The sequence below is a fragment of the Pseudopodoces humilis genome, chromosome 2 (genome assembly GCF_049639895.1).
Source record: "Pseudopodoces humilis isolate 2021_Gansu_Grassland_sample_001 chromosome 2, ASM4963989v1, whole genome shotgun sequence".
Lineage (NCBI taxonomy): Eukaryota > Metazoa > Chordata > Aves > Passeriformes > Paridae > Pseudopodoces > Pseudopodoces humilis.
Genome location: NC_142201.1, coordinates 28,537,586 through 28,557,094, shown reverse-complemented (window position 1 = coordinate 28,557,094; position 19,509 = coordinate 28,537,586).

The following is a 19,509-nucleotide window of genomic DNA, read 5'->3' as shown; positions in this document are numbered from 1 at the left end:
TCCTCTTTTCTACAAAAAAGATTTATGAAAAGAAAGAGAGTACCTAAAATAAGCTTTCACATTTGGTCTCCTCAAAGAGCCTTGACTGACATCAGAGTAAAATCACAGGTAAACACCATTTCCTTTCCTAAGCAAGATTCATAACATCGGGGTAATTCTGTTCTGTCACCCACTGTCAGAAGGACAGCAATTGCCTTCTCATGGACCACTTAATTAGTTCCATCTTCCATCCAATCTCTCCATAAAAATTGCTTCTATAATGATGGAGGGAGACAACATGGAAAGACAAAAACAACTTGATGCTGAAAATTAAGGAGGTAAATAATTTAACAATGAATTTCTGCAGAACTGAGCTGAAGTCAGAAAAATATAGAGTAAAGCCAAGCTTTTTGTCTGCTCTTACTAGAACTGATAAACCATTAACTATAATACATAACCATTGGTGTTCATATTTCATTTGATAATCCATTAGGGCCTCACATAGTTCTCTGCTTTTTCTTATAAAGTGTAATACTTTTTGGGAAGGGAAGCCGGCAGACGGAGGCAGAAGAGGATTTGTCCTCACACTGTGTGCTGGCACAATAATGTTCTTCCTGCTGAACTAATGGCTCTTCATAGGGTTTAAGTCAAAGAGTTTAATGGACCTTAGCTCTGGATGTCTCAGTAACTTAGATTCTGAAACTAAACTACTTTAGTCTTAAAATACAAATGATGATGGTCCTAATATGGAGACACATTCCCAAAAAGACTTGAGAGTGAAATATATGCCAAGAACGCTGAAACAAATGATATCTTTCTTCTAACTAATGCTGAAAAAGATATCTGTTCCTTACCACAAATGACTTCACTGTTTCCTGCAGTTCTTCAAGGCAGAGGAGAAGGAGGGGATATTTGCACTGAGAATGTTTGCTACATTTTGTTTAGCCCCTGAGATTTAAATACATATATATATATTTTTATAAATAGTAAGCTTTCCTATCTGGATGTATTTTGCTTTTTTGGTTATGTGGCAACATGTGGAGAGAATGCAAAGATCCCCTCACCACACTGTATACCAAGATGTAGTGTAAAATACCTTCTATGGCAGCCACAAATGTCACTTGGAAAAAAAGTAAAGGATCTCTATTAAAGTTTCATTTTTTTTTCTACTGTTACCTTTCTCTACTCTCCAAAAGTTTCTTCTCATAACATAGAAGTGACATTACAGAAAAATCTACTTTACCATCCACATTTTTTAATAATATAAATCTTCTTCTTCTGCCTGATTTTACTGCACACTGAAGTCTACTTATATATGTCCTACAATTGCACTTGAATCCACTGACAATTCCCTATTATTTTGTTTCCAAACAGAAATATTCTGCAATTTCTATCAACAGAATGATAAAATTTTTTCATTTGAAATTAAGAAGAAACAAAGAAAACTTGTAATTCTCTTTCACAAACTTGACTGGCTTTTGGTGGATTTGTGTTTTGCTTTTTTTTTTGGGTTGGCAATTTCTGTCCTGTTAGATCTGTGCTGTGTCCTTAGAAAATAGATAGAAAAATAGATAGAAGGATAAGGAGAACAGCTGCCCTAACTTCAGAGAAAAGAAAGAAGTCTGTAACATACCTTAGCTGTCATACTCTGGAAGTTTCTGTTATAACATTTTTGCAGGAATGAAAATGCAAAAAATCTAGAAAATCTGAAAGCAAATATTTAATCCAAGAAGATTAAGGTATCCTTACATCATGCTGCTATGGAGACCTCTTGTGTCCTACACAGACTGGTAGATAAAACTGAAATAAAACAAAGTAAAACAAAGTCCAAAGCCATAAATATTGCTTTAGATGTGAGTCACAGCGGTCTAGTATATCTGTAATGTACCTGGAACACTTTGAGGTCTTTCAAAACAATAGCATCTTCAAAGAGACAGAGATTTTTTTATTTTTTTTTACTCTAAAGGTTTTTACTCTAAAGGATTTTCCACTTTTTCTTTGCAGGTATATGCTCAGCTTCAGGGGCATCTTGTGCCAGCTCTCATACACAGTCACCTAAGATCCTGCCAGACCTTTTATTTCTCTTGAAAGCCCTCAAGCAGCAACAGGGAGACCTGGAGATTGTAACATCCTTGTGAACTGCTGTGGGTAGAGAAAGAGCCTGATTCCCTTCTTCTTTACTGGGGTATAAATTGGGAATGTTGTCATTCAACTGCATCTTGAATGAAACAGCCTCATCAGCCTCATAAATCTGAGGAGAGAATTGGATGTAAAAGGATAAGCAGAAGGAAACAGGAGAGAAGAGGGGGAAGCCCATCCTTCCAGCTTCTGCTTTAACTCCTTTCTGCGGCTAGGAACAGCTGATGTATAATCTGCATTTTCTAAAAGGGAATTATCCACCAAATTGGATCTCAGGATTCATTTAGTATACATAAAACCTAAAGTGAAGCTTATGCATATAACCATTGGAGTAAAAGAATATCTCTGTCTCTTTGAAGATGCTATTGTTTTGAAAGACCTCAAAGTGTTCCAGGTACATTACAGATATATTAGACTGCTGTGACTCACATCTAAAGCAATATTTATGGCTTTGGACTTTGCTGTACTTTGTTTTGTTTTGGTTTTATCTACCAGTCTGTGTAGGACACAAGAGGTCTCTATAGCAATATGAAGTAAGGATACCTTGATCTTCTTGAATTAAATATTTGCTTTTGTGTTTCACTATCAGTTGTCCATTATGGGGGGAATCTGAAGCCCAATTTTGTGTGCAATGAGAAAGCTGAGTAATTTTACACAGTATAGGTAGGTTCTATTCTTCCTCTAATGTCTTGGTTGTAAGTCATTGTCAATTCTTTAGCTCAATCAATAGAAACAAGTCTTTAAAAATACTTAAATTTGCCATAATTTGCATTAGTTTGGGGTCTGTGTTTGTTGGGGGCTTTTTTACTTCCTAGGGGGAAAAAAAAAACCACATTAAAAGAGGTAAAAACCTCAAATATGCAGAATTTTGTACTGAGGCATCATGGTTGAGATTTCTGAAGAAAGCAACATTTTGTTGTATTGGAAATTTCCGTAGCTCTTGCAAACAGGTGATAAAAGTGTCTATCTTGGTGGTTATCAGCTTGTTCATGTGCGTAATTACTTCTTCTCTATGGCCTCACAAAATCAGTAAGGATGTTGCATTCTATTTATATTTTTAAGAAGATATTTGAAGATGGGTTTTGTGTGTGTGTGTGTGTGTGTGTAAATCCAGAATACAGATGCAGCACTGAGATTTCCTTTCATGAAAGCTAGAAAGAAATAAAGAAGAAAATGGATACTAATAGACAATAGGGAAAACAATTAGAGGGAGCAAGAATAACAAAAAAAGAAAAAAAAAAGATTCAGAGATTGCATGCTGGGAGAAAGTACTGAGCTATGTATAATAACTCTAAAATATATACAAAAAAAAGATCAAGAAAGTCCAGGCTGCAGAAATCCATTAAAAAGTGAAAAGAATCAATTTAATTTGTCACATTAAACAAATGAAAAAAAAACAATGGCAGACCTAATACAGATGTTTTGTGGTATAGTGGGAAAATGAAGACATTTTCAAGCAGCAAGGCTTGCAAGTCATCGTCTTGAAATGCTTAGATCAGGTGGCACTCTCTGTTAGAAACGTAAGCTCTGTAATGATATTGATTGCTTCCAAGGCCATATTAGAGATGAAGACAAGTCCCAGGAGAGAGGTTGTTGTCACCTTGACCTTGGGTCAGAGCTGGACCACTGACCCCTGACACCCAGGACTTCTGCACTGCATTGTGATATCTTTCATGCCTACAGACAAAGTCAGCAGGGGACATGTGTCGATGTGGCCCTTGCCAAATCAGAATTGACTGGTCTGTAGGAAGCTGGAGAGCAGCGGGAAATGTGGGTTAAAGTATGTCAATAATGTTTCACAAGAACAATTTCTCCCAAGAATTGTAGCTGTTGGAATGTTTTGACATTTATTCGGTAGAGAAATGTAGCATGTTTTGTGAAGCACTTCAAGAGAGCTGCTGCTAACTGCCGTGGTGTATTGATCTTCCTGTTAAATTGCATGGGCACACTTGGGAGATCATTGAGATTCAGGCAACAGGACAGAAAGGATCGGCTGCACCCGATGGTCACTAATGGTAATTGGTTTCGATCCTTGCACTTGAAGAAGCCGTGATTTACTTGGTTCACAGATGAATTGTAGACACTAAATATTTTGAAAAGAAAATATACTGTGATTTCTTTTTCTCATGTCATTTACAAATTATTGCCTCCCTTCAAATGTTTCGTATAAAGTATAGAAATCCACGTGACTCAATACATGCTAAGCAAAATTTCAAGGAATTCCCTCTTACCTGTAATGCTTGTATTGGTGCAAAGCAAATTAACTTTCTGATCCTAATATAATTGAGTTAATTGGATAATTTTAAAATATTTAGCAGGATCTTAAAAATCCGTCAACACCCTTAAGCCTCCCTATCATCACAATCTTTTTTACACTATACACATTCTTCTCTCTGTCCCATTTGGTGATGTATCATCACAGTCTTAACATAATGAATGTTAAAAATAAGTGTATTGAAGGCGACTGCAAAAGTAGAACAATGTAGGCAGGTATGGCTAGCAATGTAACGTTGAAGTAAATTATACTGGAATGAAGAATCTGATATGAAAACTGGATACTAATGTTAATATAGAGTAAATTATTGCTATGATACAGGAGCTGATATAAAAATTGGAGTATTCTTCCAAAAATGAATGTGATGATAATGCTGCCAAAATTCATGCCACACATGATTTTCAAAGCAGATTTTAAAGGGCTTCTGTAGCTTTCTGCTTTATACAAGATACTTTGCTAAGTATATGTACATAATTACATGAAAGCAAAAATATTCAGTAAATGACAGCTGCTTTAATACAAAGAAAATCATATATACTAAGATATGGGGAAGGAACCAGTTCTGTAATTCTTTTAATCTGTTTCAAGTACACGTGTCCTTTATGATACATACTACATTCGTACAGTTTTTTAAAGGACAAAAGGGTTTTCAGTTTTTGTTCTGTGTTTTTTTTTCCTTCAATGGAGAGGTCAGCAGTTTCTACAAACAGCTGAGTTTCATGCATAAACTTGCATAAAATATCCATAAAATCTATATAGCACTTTGACAAATAGAAAATAGCACAATATAAAGTAACAACATATATTGTTTCTTTGTTAACTGAGACTAAAATTATGCTTATCTGGAGCCTTTTGGTTAAAATGACTGTAAATAGATTGCAAATTCAATTACAGCTAAATCATGCATTGTAGAATTTGTATCATCCAGAACTAAAATAGATAAGATAGAGAAGAATGAATGTCCGAAATCTACTGAAAGTTCAATATAACAGCAATATGGCATTTTCCATTGCTGTATAAGTCTCAAATTTCTGAAATATTTACAAACCTTAGATAATGACAACCTCAGGAGAAAATCAAGAAAACAGACGGTATTCAGGAGATAGCCTGAGGCAACCAGTGATGAGGTCAGATCTATACAGTATGTGTGCTTTACATGAAAAACGCTCTACTAAAATGTCTTTGCGTACTGCGTAGAGCTTTGGGATGTAGCAGGTATTCACTAGGGGAAAGTAAGGATTATTTACTAGGATCAGTAACATGGAATTCAATATTAAAACCGACAAAGGTTATCATCTATTACACATTAAATTCACCAGAGTTGTTTGACAACTCTCATAGCAACAGATTCCACCCTTAACAATTCAAAGCAATCTTTCAGATTAAAGTTCATGTGATTACTTTAAAGAACTATTCATTGTTAATCAAGCAATATTGCTTCAGGCATCGTGTTTGTCTTTCACTTCAGGCTATTTGGTTGATTGCAGAAAATGCTGAGTTTCTCTGTGTGCATGTGCAGAGCTTTGTGTCTGCTAGGTGGAAGTGACAGGTGAGGCAGTGGGGAGGGGGGATATGGGAACTGACTGAATAGACTGCAAAAATGATAAATAAGGTCCCAGTGGCTGGGTGTTTTGGTGGGTAGGATGAGAAGTATATTCTGCCTTAATAATTGCACAGTTTAATTTTGCAGGATATTAATTAATAATGATATCTTTAAAATATAAAATATACCTTTAAAACACCTTATTTTATATATATATATATAAATAGAATATAAATATAAATATATATAATATGTATATTCTATATATGTAAATAATATATACACATTCATATATGCTTCTAACATTGCCCAGATTATCTTGATCATGTAGTATGTTACACATTTTCTAGCCAGAGATAAAGAAAGGTACTTCTCAGAGGGATTAAGAAAATTCAACTCCAGCATTTCATGGCATAGAAACTCTCTTTTTTTGTCCCCACTTGTGAAACATCTGCTCCAGGCATGGCTTACCCTTGATCTAACTATACTCCGAAGGTTTACGAGATGCAATATGCACAACAATAACATTCTAGGGAGGAAAGGCTAAAGATGCTGGGACTGTTATCTGCTCAGACATCACTGTTGAATGTTTAGAATGTATAGAACCCTAGAATGTTTACTCAAGTGACCCAACACCTCTGGCAGTGTTCAGCATCTGTAAAATATTTGTCCTTTTGAGGAAAGCTGTCATTCTGCAGTGCTGCCCTAACATCTAACCGTGTGCTGAGTCCAAGCTCAAGTGAGAGAGGGCTTGCTATCAGTCAGTGCAACTAACCCACCATAGGTTCATACAGATAAGAGGAGCAACCATCAGCCATCAGCACTGAAGGCAACACAAGTGCCAGAATGGATCCTCTATCGATGTCCATGAAGAATCCTGCTTGCAGGTCACAGCATGACCCTTAAATAGGAATGAAAGAGAAATGAGTTGTAGTGCAGCCTTGTAAACACTGGAAGTGGATATCCCATCAAGATCTCGTCAAGAAACAAGGTGGAAACCATACAGGAGTGTCTGATGTAATTTGTATTTATTGATTTAATAAAATTTTTATTCAAAAATCAAATGATAATATTTTTATTAGAAAATGTCAGTTTGCTTGAAATTGAGTGCTGAGGAAGAAAAAAGTGGTTTGGAATAACCTTCTGATTCAAAAGCCTTATAGATAAAGACTTCTTAAATGGTCAAATATTTCATTTTAACATTTTTAATAAAAAGTTCCAAGTTTGACTCCAGTTCAAAATAATCCTCCATTATGTGCTGAATAAGAACTGTTTATAAAGAACTAAATCCTTAAAAAATGCTTTAAAATTACTGGAATTATACATGGTATTTTACCCAGCCACATATTTTCCTGCAGTTGATCAGTTTGCATAAGTTTCTCTATCCTGAGAGAAACCAGACATTGTAAATTTGTATTGTTGGGGTAACATCTGTCCTACTCAGCTATTCTTAACATGATGGTTTCCAGTAGAAAAGATTTCATTAGGAAAGCCCTCATATTTTATATTTTGAAGGTTACTCATAAAATCAACCTTTTATTCTGTCCTTCTCAACATTTTTAGGTAGTTTCTGAGATCAAAGAAAGCTCAATCTTGTTTCGGAATTAAGTCCAACATCAAAAATGAACACTAAACAAAACTTTTCAAATCTTTGCAATCTGCTTAAAGTGAGCAAAATATGTATCTGCCTCATAACCTTCCAGAGTGTTTACTCCTAGTGAAAGATGTTCCCACAGTGAGAATTCTTAAAGCAGAAGAAAATTAAGTAATTACAATTCATATACTACTAAAGCATAATGACGTGTACTTATTTAACTCTTTCTTCCTTTAGACGAAAATAAACAGGGAAGCTGCTTGGAAGGATCTTGCCCTCCAGAAGTGTTTTCTAATTGTCAAAATAATTCTAGAAGAATTAAGGTTATTTTTTTTTTTTAATAAGGTGGTGTTTTATTTTAATGATGCTTTGAAATGACTTTTTAACCAAAAAAAAAAATCCCATTAACTGTGAAGAAAATTCAAATCCTGATGATAATATCCTTGACAAGTCTGTGCTTCTCTGGAGTAAATGAGATTTTACTGTGTTTTCTTTCATTTTCTCTTTTCATGTTTCAGAAGAATGAAAAATAATTTCTAATGAATCACTGATCCTTCTTTTTTTCCTCCTTGTTATATTATTACCCTTACTAGGAAACATTCCCATAAATGTATATCATCTTTTTCATATCTTCTTAAGAAATAAAAAAACATGTTACAAAGATTTCTATGGTCATCTTTTCAGTCTGAATTACTGCCTGTTTTCACAATATGCAGATTGATTAATGAAATTTGGATTTTATTCTTTAAACTCCTTTAAAGTGCACATATGTATTTCATATATGTGTTTGTGTTCTAGCACAAGCTATATCTAAAATAAATAAATACACATCAGTAAAGCTAAAAGTAGAAAGATGCTTTATATCAAAGAGCACAGCACAGAGTGGTAGCAATGAAGTAAATATTACAGAAGGATAACAACAAAGAAGAAACTCATGGCTCTAGTTAACAAAAACATGCATTTGTACACGTGCAAGTGCGTAAGGCAGATATCATAAATACCTTTCATGTTCTTTTGGGAAATGCTGGTCATTTAATAGCTCAACTGGGCACAATGCTCACACCCTCAGGAGCCCCAAGTGAAAGCTTCCAAATAAATGAGCAGTATTCAGTCTGCTAGAGGAATGAGGCTTTTCTGGTCAATGTTTTTTGGATTTAGCTGAAGAAAATGTTGCCAGTCAAGAAGTAATGAGATGTATCTGTAATTAGAGATCTCAGAATCACAAACTGAGGCTGTTTAAAGCTTAGAGGAACAAAAATAAAGACAGAGCAGGTAACTGTATGTGCAAGGAATTTCTACATTTGTAATTTTTTTTCTTTGAAGAGAGTGTAAAGGAAGTCTCAGTAAGAATTTATTAGAAATATCACCCTTACAGGTTGTGTCTTCATGGATAATTTGTCTATAATACTACAGAAGGGGAGGAGTCAAGAAACAAATAAGGGTAAGAAACAAATAAGATAATACTTCCAACCTAGCTGCATGCACAGGGAGTACTCTCTATTCTCTTAACTTACTAGCATGGATATCTTTTTACAGGCAATGATGAAGGACGTGCTCTCCTGTAACCATTGTCAGGCTTGTGGTAACAACAAAGACACCACTCTCATCATATTGTCACACAAAGTTCCTAAAGATGTGCATTACAGCCCCTAAGAGGAGAGTGCAGGGTGTGTGAGCTCCTGCTCATTCTCTAGCAGAGAGAGATACCATGGCTACAGGACAGAGAATATTGTATCCTGTGAAAAAAACTATACCTTTTTCTCTAGGCTCCTAGGCTCAAAGTCTCCACTTGAGGTGATAGACTGCCCTGCATGCTCTCTATGTTTCCACCAATTATTCCATGCAAGATCTGGACAGATTTCTCACAACCAAACATGGAATGAAAGTGTGACTTCCCAACAGATTTATTTACAAAGATTATTCTAAATTGACATGTCCAAAACACTCCCTTCCAAGGGAAAGGAGATTTGCATAGCAAAGGACAAGGGGAAACCCATACAACCATTTTTTTTCCTGATTCCTATCATTATTGCTGCTAAGCAGAGAATGTTATGGTTTTGGGCTTTTTTTAACTGAAGGTTACTGCTAAGACTAAAGTATGTGAGGATGGCAGATGAGCTCTGACAGTGTCTTCAAAATACATATATTTTATATTGTTAATGCTATTCCTAAATGCTTTCAGTACTACTGATTTCATAAGTTGTATTCTCTTTATTCATTACAGGGGATTCTTGCTTCAATTTCATCTTCTGTTGAATATTTTGTTCCTATTTTTAACAGTATACATGTGCCTAGAGGAAAAAAAGAGTGCAAGGGGTTTTGACAGATTTCTTGAAATGAATAGTAACCCTTCATGATACATTGCTACCTTTTGTGAAGAATTTAGCCTAAAGTTGATGCAATTTACTTAGATTCTGAAAAGGAGCGCTCCAACAATACTGTTTAATTAATAATGGGGTTATGGATAAGGAATGCATATTAGCTTCATTTTAAGGATGTTAATATTTGAAAGTCTTTAGAATAATTTTCTTGTTAGATTGTCAAAATGTGGCCTTTAATCTATGACTATTCCCTAAAATGGTACCACTAACATGGAAAAAAAAATCCAGCTGAAAAATACATTAATATTTATGAGCAATCTATTGGGCAAACACTACAGGAAATTGGTAGCACTGAATATATTTGTACCATGCATGTGACCCAGCAATTCCCCACCCGTAGTTAGTCACAGAACAAAAATATCTTCTGAATTCAGTTTTTATTGTATCTATTTACAGTATCTATATCTTGCTCTGTCTTAAGACAACATAGAAGGAAATTCTACTAATGGAAAATTCATGTGATTTTTGGAAGCAGCAGAGTTTGTATGAATTTCTGAAGCAATAGTGATTTCAGAAGAAGCAGACCCCTGCAGGAAATGTTTGAAAATTCTGCCATCGTGTTCTTGGATTGGAACGGGTATATAAATCCACACTGCTTCCACTAATATCTCCAAAGAAAATGTAATTTATCTATTGCTCTAACTTGTATTAACTCATGATATTGGTGGAAAGATGACAGAGTGCTAATAATATTGTATTTTTATATATAAACACATAGAAGAAAAATGGATGATAAAAGAGAATTCAGTTCAAAGGAAAAGACATGCTGACTTTGATGTTTCCCACTGGTGCAGATCCATTTACCACGATGGGCTTTTCTGAACAGTTTTTTTATAATTTAGGCTTCCAACATTAGGATATTTTTTTCAGTTGAAACCATTCAGATTGGCATACTGAATCTTGACATTGTGTTAATATCTATTTAGTAAGAATAGGATTCTCTGATAGACTGGTATCGCTAGTGATCATTTTATCCATGTCTGTCTGGGACAAGTTCAGCAATTTTAAGGGGTATAAGTTACCCGTAAAGTGTTCATGTGAGGATCAGAGAAGAAGCTCATACATACACACATATAAAAAGACATTTATATATGAATATACACATATGTCAGTACACACATACTTGTTCACATATCAGTGGATCAGAAGGGGGAGCTCAGAAAATGGTAAGGAAGACAAGAAAGTGCATATCAGACACATACATAACTGCATCTCTTATATCAAAGAACTTTTAGGCCTTTAAGTGCTTGTGTTACACCAGTAAAGCCCAAATCTCACAGACTAGCAAGATAAATGTACTTTTAGGCTGCAGGTAGCCTGTCCCATTTGGGACAGTAAGGGAAAACCTGTAGTTTGTGAGTGTGCTGGAGGGTACGTACTCAAGGAGTCTGGAAAGATTACAGCTATGAAGGTCCCAGCCTGAAGTTCCTGTCTCCAAAAGCAAACGCCTCACTAGGCAGTGTGGCCTGATCCATGTTCCACCACTCATGTTCTCCATGTCCTCCAACCAGCATCTACAGGAACCCTTGCTACAAATTGGAGGAGCTTTTCAACAAGGAGGCTGGGAGCTATCTGTGCAGGAGAGGGAAGAGACATTATTCCAGGAGACATGTACAAGGGGGCCAGTGCATGGCAGTGGGCTGAAACATGATCCTATGGATGAAAGAAGGACATCACAAGTATAAAAAAGAATGTTTTTCTCATGTCCTTGAGGATAATGGTACATCACCTGGTGTGGTTGCAGAGATAAAGTTTTCCTCTCAGTACAGGACGCCAACTCTTCATGGATTTCCATCATTCTCTTCCATGTCTTAGGGTTGGGAAGGTGTGCACTTTGAGAAGGAATTGTGCCCAACGTGTAGGATCTGACACCTAAACCTCTTTTTGTGGTAGAGCTCCTCTTTTCATGATCAGCTGCTCAGAAATTGTGGGATAAAGACTCTTCTGTGCAGAAAGTTTTACCTTTTTGGATATTTACAACCACGGGTTTTAATCAGGTTGCTGAGGAACATCCTATGTGCACATGCAAGAGTGAAGTGAGAACTTTCAGAGCTGAACCTTTTCTCATCTTTGTTGACATTTTCAACCCATTTGTATTTTTCATTCTCATGCAGTCCCTATTGCTGAAGAAGGGACTTACAGCTGTCTTAGAGTCACATGGAACCAGTTCTCTGCATTCTGCTTGATTAACTGGTGAGGGAAGTTCTCCAACCTAAAGATTTCTGAAGATTTCTGCTCTTCCCTACAGCCTCCCAAGTGTCAGCAATCCTAGCATGCTTATCCACAGCTTGCAAATCTCACACAGATACAGTGTGGTGGGCTTAGGGGATGTTTTTATGGAACAAATGAAATGCACGGGTTGAAATGTGTTTGTGAAGAGTGATGCAAAGGTTTGGGGTCCAGTAGTTTTGTGTGGTGATGCATGAAGTGCAGTGAAGTCATAGGCTGCTTCTCAGGTAACTAAAATGCCTAATTGTTTTTACTGAAACATCTTTAATGAAAATTCAAGCAAATTGAATTTTGAATTTAATTTTTGAAAATGATTTTATATTCTCTTAAAAAGAAAATTTAAATCTCCCTGGAAAATTATGATTTCAACCCAATAACTTTAATCTTTATCCCTTGGAGAATGAACTTTGTTTGAGCTGGTTCTGCTACTTTCTCTAAGCTCTTTACACCTTACATGGCAGTAAGATAGTGGTTAGTTAACATACACTGAAATGTCAGACAATGCATGTGCATATCCATAAGCACAGACAGAACTGTTAAAAGGGAAAAAGAATAATGAACAATAAATGAAAGCCCAGAGCACTACACTTTTACTTACAGTAATTAATGTATTACCTCAAAGAATTATTAACTATTCCATTAGACCCTGCATATACTTGGGTGTCATTATCATTGGTGTAAAAGAAAAAGTCTGGCCTGAAAGACTATTATTTTTGTTTAAACAAATGAGCAGAAAAGCATATCCATATCACAGTGTCACACATGGAAACAAACACAAGTGTGTGTCTGTTACCTTTCTTTTTGTTTTATATATATTTTCTCTGCTTGTTCTTCTTCCATACACTTTTTGAAGAGGCTCTGTTATTGCCTTTCATTGAACCCAGACTTTAGAGGAGATTTCAGAAGTAAATGGAAATATAGTGTATTAAAGACAGTCTAGTTACAGGAAAGATAAAATGTAAGTAACACTTGCTTGCCAAAATTGTTGTGAAGAATTAAGTGTGTAAATTTATTCCACTACTTGCATATGCATGATTTCTTAATATGGCAAAACCTAACCATTGATACTGGAGTGTCAATCACCGTAATAAATTTTAAAAAAATGAAAAAAGGAGGAGAGCCCCAACAAACCTTTAATAACTTCTCAGATACAACAATAGCAACAATAAAAAAGAAGAAATTCCATTTCTGTTTCTTTTTTTTTCCACAGCAGAGATAGCTGGCAGTAGGTCAGGCTGAGCAAAGGACTGTTTTCCAGTTGGATATAGAATCCAGCATTCCCTGCCAAGAACAAGGTAAATATCTAGCCGTATATTATTGATGTCACTGTAACCCAATAGAACTAAAATATTGTCAGTGTACTAGATATTTAATTAATATAGAACCACATTTTTGTGCTATTCCATGGTGTCAGTCCAAATGAAATTCAAAAAATCAATGTGAAATTTGAAACAGCAAGCCTAGTGAAAGTATGGGTCAGATTTAGTGCATCTTAGAACAGGAAATATCAAAAAGTGAATAAGCTACTGCATGAAGTGAATCCCATTAGTGGGGATAATTTTTGGGAAACTTTGTGGAAGCACTGAATTCAGAACTTACTCATTTATTGAGGCCTTAGGAGCCAAAGGACAAAAAACTTAGATTTGTGATATACTTGGATATGAAGAAATCCTCGATCAGAACACAAACATGAGTTGAAATGTAAACACCTTTCTTTAAATACTTAAGCTTTTCTGTTTCTTACCTGTATGTCACTACACTATGCCCTGAACCCACCTAACAGATGGGAGTTTTCAGACTGACACTGCTTTCCTTTCTCTCTCATTTCTCTGATCGCAGAGACAGCCTCCCAGTGACACCATCAGCCACTGAGTGAGAAATTCGGGTAGCAAGCCTGGGTCTGGATGCCTTTACTTTTAACCAGCTCTACACTATTCTCAAGAAAGTCCCAGAGGGTTGGTGGGAGAAAATGTTGCACAATGACAATTCATTACAATGGACCATTTGCTGGCATTGTACAGTTGACAAAAGCACTGGGAACTTGTAGCAAATATGATGAGGGTATTTTTGTTCCATAAAAGGGGAAGAAAAAGGACTGCTCATATTTACAGCTTTTTACATGATATTTAATAAAAAAATGGATATCCTTAATATGAGAGATGGTGGGAAAAGAGATTGATCTTTGAATTTTTTAAATTCAGATAAAAAGTGATTATAGATCATGAACCGATGTATCAAGTAGTACAGTTTTTTCCTCACTCAAATACATGGGCATCTTGATTCATGGAATATCCACTATTCTAAGGTAGTCCAAGTTAGTGAATCAGTCAGTTATCAGTGGAGCCTGAATAAAAAGTGACAAGACTAGTTGACATCACAAGACGTGGTCTGCAAACTGTAGAGAATACACTTCTTAAATATATGTGTCATTGACTTTTGTCAGTCATCTCCTCTACTGCCACCTTTATTATAGAATCATAGTCTCATAAAACAAACATTCTATCCCACTTCCAGCAATTGTAGCCTCTTAATAAGAAATTTATACAACATTCTACTATAAAACAGCAATAGAAAATCCTGGCTCCAAACTTTAGTCAATATAATCATAACCACTTTTTGTTTATAACTCGCTGCTGTATGTTCCTGAATTTCTTGGCTTTGGGTGCTGATAGTTAGATGAGTGCACTGTATATAGTTCAGGGCCTTAGAACACTGATGGTACTGAGTTACCCAGGAAGAAAATAGGAAGAGATAATAGTGTTAGGTTTGTCATCTAATATAGCACAGGCATATTTATTGCATTAATTAACTTTGCAGAGTTTAATAGAATTTTATTTGGAAAGTTACACTTTTTTTCTACTTTCAGAGCTATAACAGTATTTATGTTTGCAGATTAGAAAACAAGAACAGTTTGTCTGGATTTGATTCAAGTCTTTATAATCCTGTTATACACGTTTTTCTCCCCTGCATTCATAAAAAGCTGCAAGTTGATAAACATCACTTACTTGGCACAGATCAGCCATTTTCCAGGCCATATACCTGAGAAAAGTACAATCCACAAGCCAAGTGAAGCAGGTATTTTAGTTCATAAAATGGAATATGTCTCTCCAACCTCCTCTAATCAAAATGGAACAATATCCCTTGCTATGTACATTGGGTTTAATACCATATGGTAGCTGATTGGAAAAGAGGTAAACTTCTGGAAGTTCATCAGCACAGCCCCTAAACAGCTCTGGTCAGCTCCATGGGATGAAACAAGGGAGCTCTGCTCTAGTACTCCCAGCCCTTCATCTCTATATCCTCAAACTTTGAATGTTTGTGCTGGGAACACAGAAGGCATGTAAAGAATATCTGTAAGATGCTGGTGGCTTATTTTCTTCATGGAACAAGCTGCTCAGCCACTTCTTTTTTTCTTCTTTTGATGCTTGTTGACAAAACTAATACACAAAGCAGACAGAGGTATCTCTATTTCTGGCACTCTCAGCACAAGCATGATGAAAGGGTGTTTAACAGGCATCTGACTAAGACAGTTATTTTAAACAACGGAACTACAAGTGGACATTTCTGTGCCTGTCATGTTACCTAGGGCTTTAAACTAACTTGAAATATCAATTTCCATGTACTGAAGAGAAACTGAGAGTATCCATCATGCCAGCTTTCAGAAAAATTTGGGTTTTAAAATTAAAATATATTGCAAATACTATATGCTGTCTTTTCACTTCTTCCACAAATTATTCATTCAGACGTATAATGAATTGGATAGAAACTACTTGTGTATTATTTTCCTATTGGGAATGTGTTGTCCAGTAGGATTTATCAGCTGATGGCATAGTGCATAATGTCATATTTTAGATAATGTTCCACTGCCTAAAATTTCTGATGCTGAGTGCTTACATGCCTTACTGTGTCCTTCTCTGCTGTTCACTTGAAGAATTAGTATGGCAAAGATATACTGGATACCTGGATTCTATGTGCGCAGTGGAAGGTGCTTTTCTATCCCCTGCTCCAAGCCTCCAAACTAATTTGCGAGTCTGAATCACTCCTGATCTACTGTTTCTCAGATTTCTGGACAGTATAAAATATCAGTCTCAAAGCATCTGCATCTCTAAACTCTAAATACCAAACTTTTCTTAATTAACTTTGATTACCTCACTGCTTAAATTGATACTGAAAGAGGGAATATAAAAGCTAGGAAACTGTTCATAGCATAAATCAACATACTTTCTGTATTGAACACCTTCTGTTAAAGCTCACATTCTGTACTTAGAGTCTTAAGAATTTTTATTCTTCCTTTCAGGACAGATTTTAGGCAAATAGACAGAGTGATATTTAAACTTCTAAAATCATTAATCTACATTTTAACCAGTTGAAGTTTCACTTCTCTTCTGTTTGTCTTCTCTTTTAGTTTCAGTTCTCAAGGTCATATTCATCAGTTTCCAAAGGCTTGGCTTTTTTTGCAGCAAGTTAGATGAAGAGCTAAATGATTATTTTGTAGTAAGAAGATGAAAGTTAGATGAACCTTGACATATCACTCAGGGTATAATTCAGCAGTGAATTCATATCATCAGGATTTATCTACTTTAGAAACTAAACAGTTAACCTAATCATCTCTTTTTATTACTAATTTAGAAAAGCTTTTTTTCCTAAGTACACTCTCACTTTTCTGAATTCACTGCATGTGACCTGCATCTTTTGTCCACTGCACCATTACCAGCAGCTAATCCCTCTTATTTATTGATAATTGGACAAAACTGAACAACATGCCAACTCCTGAAAACTGAACACCACTAAGACCTCTATTCAGGTTTTCCCCCAAAACCACATTAGTTTCCAAGTTAACTTCCTTTGTGGAATATCAATGGGAAAAGAGTTTGCAATTCTCTCATGGGTTAGGAATTCCACTAATTCTAACCTGCACATTGCATAACTCTGTGAGATGTAGGAATACGATGTACTGGGGCTCAAAAATGAACACAGCAATGGAAAAGAAAAACTCATTTAATGTTTTGTTAATCAGTTTGGAACCTGCCATGTTTCCTTGAAAACAAATGTTCATTGTTAGAGTCATTGGTCAATGGGTAAGTGGTGATTAAGCAATCAGTATTTGTGAGATGTAGCCCAGTTCTTAAAGTTTTAATCACATTTTTCATCATTATTTATTTTGTCAAACACAACCTGCATTACTAATGCTTTGTCAAGCAATCACACCACATATTCAGGATAATGTAGAACTTCTTACAACCATGTGCCACTGGCAAGCATGTTTCTCTACAGGCTTGTGTAAGTCAATCGCTTGGTGCACAGCACATAGATACCCATTGGGTAGAAAAAAACAAAACAAAACAAAACAAAGAACAACAACAAAAAACATCCCCAAAAAAACGTTTTTGAAAAAATCATAGTTATCACCAGCTTTCAAGCCTCCTAAACAGGAACTCCCCATGGAAAAAATTGCAATTTAGCAGCAGTAGCAACAGTGAGCCATGCCGAGCTTTCCCCTTCAGCAAAATTTTCTTTTATGCTTTTCTTGATTTGCCCCATTTTTGTACAGCCTTTCAAATACCCAGCTATACTGATCTAAAGCCTAAAGACGAAGCCATAAGCCTCCCCTTGCAGAAAACAGGGAAGAGAATAGAATTCCTGTGTGGCATTTGACAAGACTGTCTGTGTGTGAAGTCCCACACTGCAGTACCCAAGCAATTTGGGAGTGGGTTATCTTTGGAGCAGGAGGTGCTGCATATGGGCTTATTAGTCCTGTCTGTCAGGGCTATGCTACTTTAATGTGGTTTTATGGCTTCTGCGTCACATGCTTGTATCCGCGCTATACAGACTCAGCAGCTTGCTCCGAGCGCGCCAGAGTACGTCCAACACAGCCTTTCATTGTGAAGCACAGACATATTCCAAGGATCTCTGCTTGCCATTACTCAATTTGGGAAATGGATATGAGTAATTTTTCTGTAGTGAGGCTGGCTTTTAGCTAGGGAATTTAGGAAGAAGCATCACACAGTGATCATTCAGAAGCAGATGAAAAGAATCTTCTCCATCACTATTTTTCTCCCTCTGTCAGTTTCCCTGGCAGGAAATCATGTCTCACTTTTAACAAATAGATTTTTTTAAAGAAAAAGTGACTGTTCCCAAACATACAGTCTTGTATGAAGGGGCAGAAAGAAACATTATTTACACATGGTGTGAAATGGAGTAATTTATGTGTTTTAATCTTGCAAATAATTTCAATCATATATTCAGAGCATATCGCCATTGTCTGTCAACTTTAATTTCAGAAATTGGAAAGTATAATGGCTTTTCTTTTCATTTACGGGGGGATGAATGGTATTGTTAGGGTTTATTTAAGGAGAATCTGGAGTGTCTCCATAACACAGCATGCATATCTGCAGAAGCCAAGAATGGGCCCTTGCCCTCTAGCTCTGAGAAGAGAGATGTTGCCAACAAAGATAAAAAACCCCAAAAAGCCAATAAAAATCTCACAGGGCAAAAGACATAAATATGATCAAATCCTTTAGTTATTTTATGTTGACAGGCTTATTGACACCAGTATGGAGTTTCATTAATTTACATAAGCAGAAATAGTAATTCACATTACTCTCAATTAAGTCAATGGTAGAAGAGAAAACTTTCTATCACACTCATAAGAGGAAAACTAGGTTCAAAACTATCTTCACAGTCAACTTAATAAGTTTCTTTTTTTTACAGTCTGATTTTTTTTTCAAATATGTTCGCAAATATGTGTTTAAATTTACAGAAAAATCAAAAACTTAGAAGCAAAAGCTATTGCTGGAGTAAGAGCATGCAAGAAGTAATTATACCATACTCCCAAGTTAAATAAAATGCATGTTAATTATCACTAATTTAGAAATTATGACAGAAATTTTGTTCCAACCTTGGAGAACTTGGCCCTTACCCTGACATGAAACATGAGAATAAAGTAAGTAGTTCTTGCAACAGGAAAAATTACACTGTAAGATATTCCTATTCATATTCTTATTTCTTTGACCTCTTCAGCTGCCATTGCATCCTGTCAATAGGAAGGAAAGAAAAGACAGAAAGAAGATGTCACTATGTGGCTTTGGAGAGTGATCTCCCCAAACTACCCCTAATCTGGTACCTAAAAGCACGGAAAGAATTCAGTTTCTATGAAGAGCTTAAGAGAAATTTTAACCATGATACATATAAATTAATAGTTAAAAAAATACATGAAACATCATGGTCCTATTTGTGGGTCCATTGGTAATGTGTGTACACAGTATGAACATGGGGTTTTGTTTGAAACAGTAAAAATAAAGAATTGTTGACATTTGCCATATTTTTCATGGGGGAGTATTTTCTGCTACAGCTAGAAGGGAATAGATAA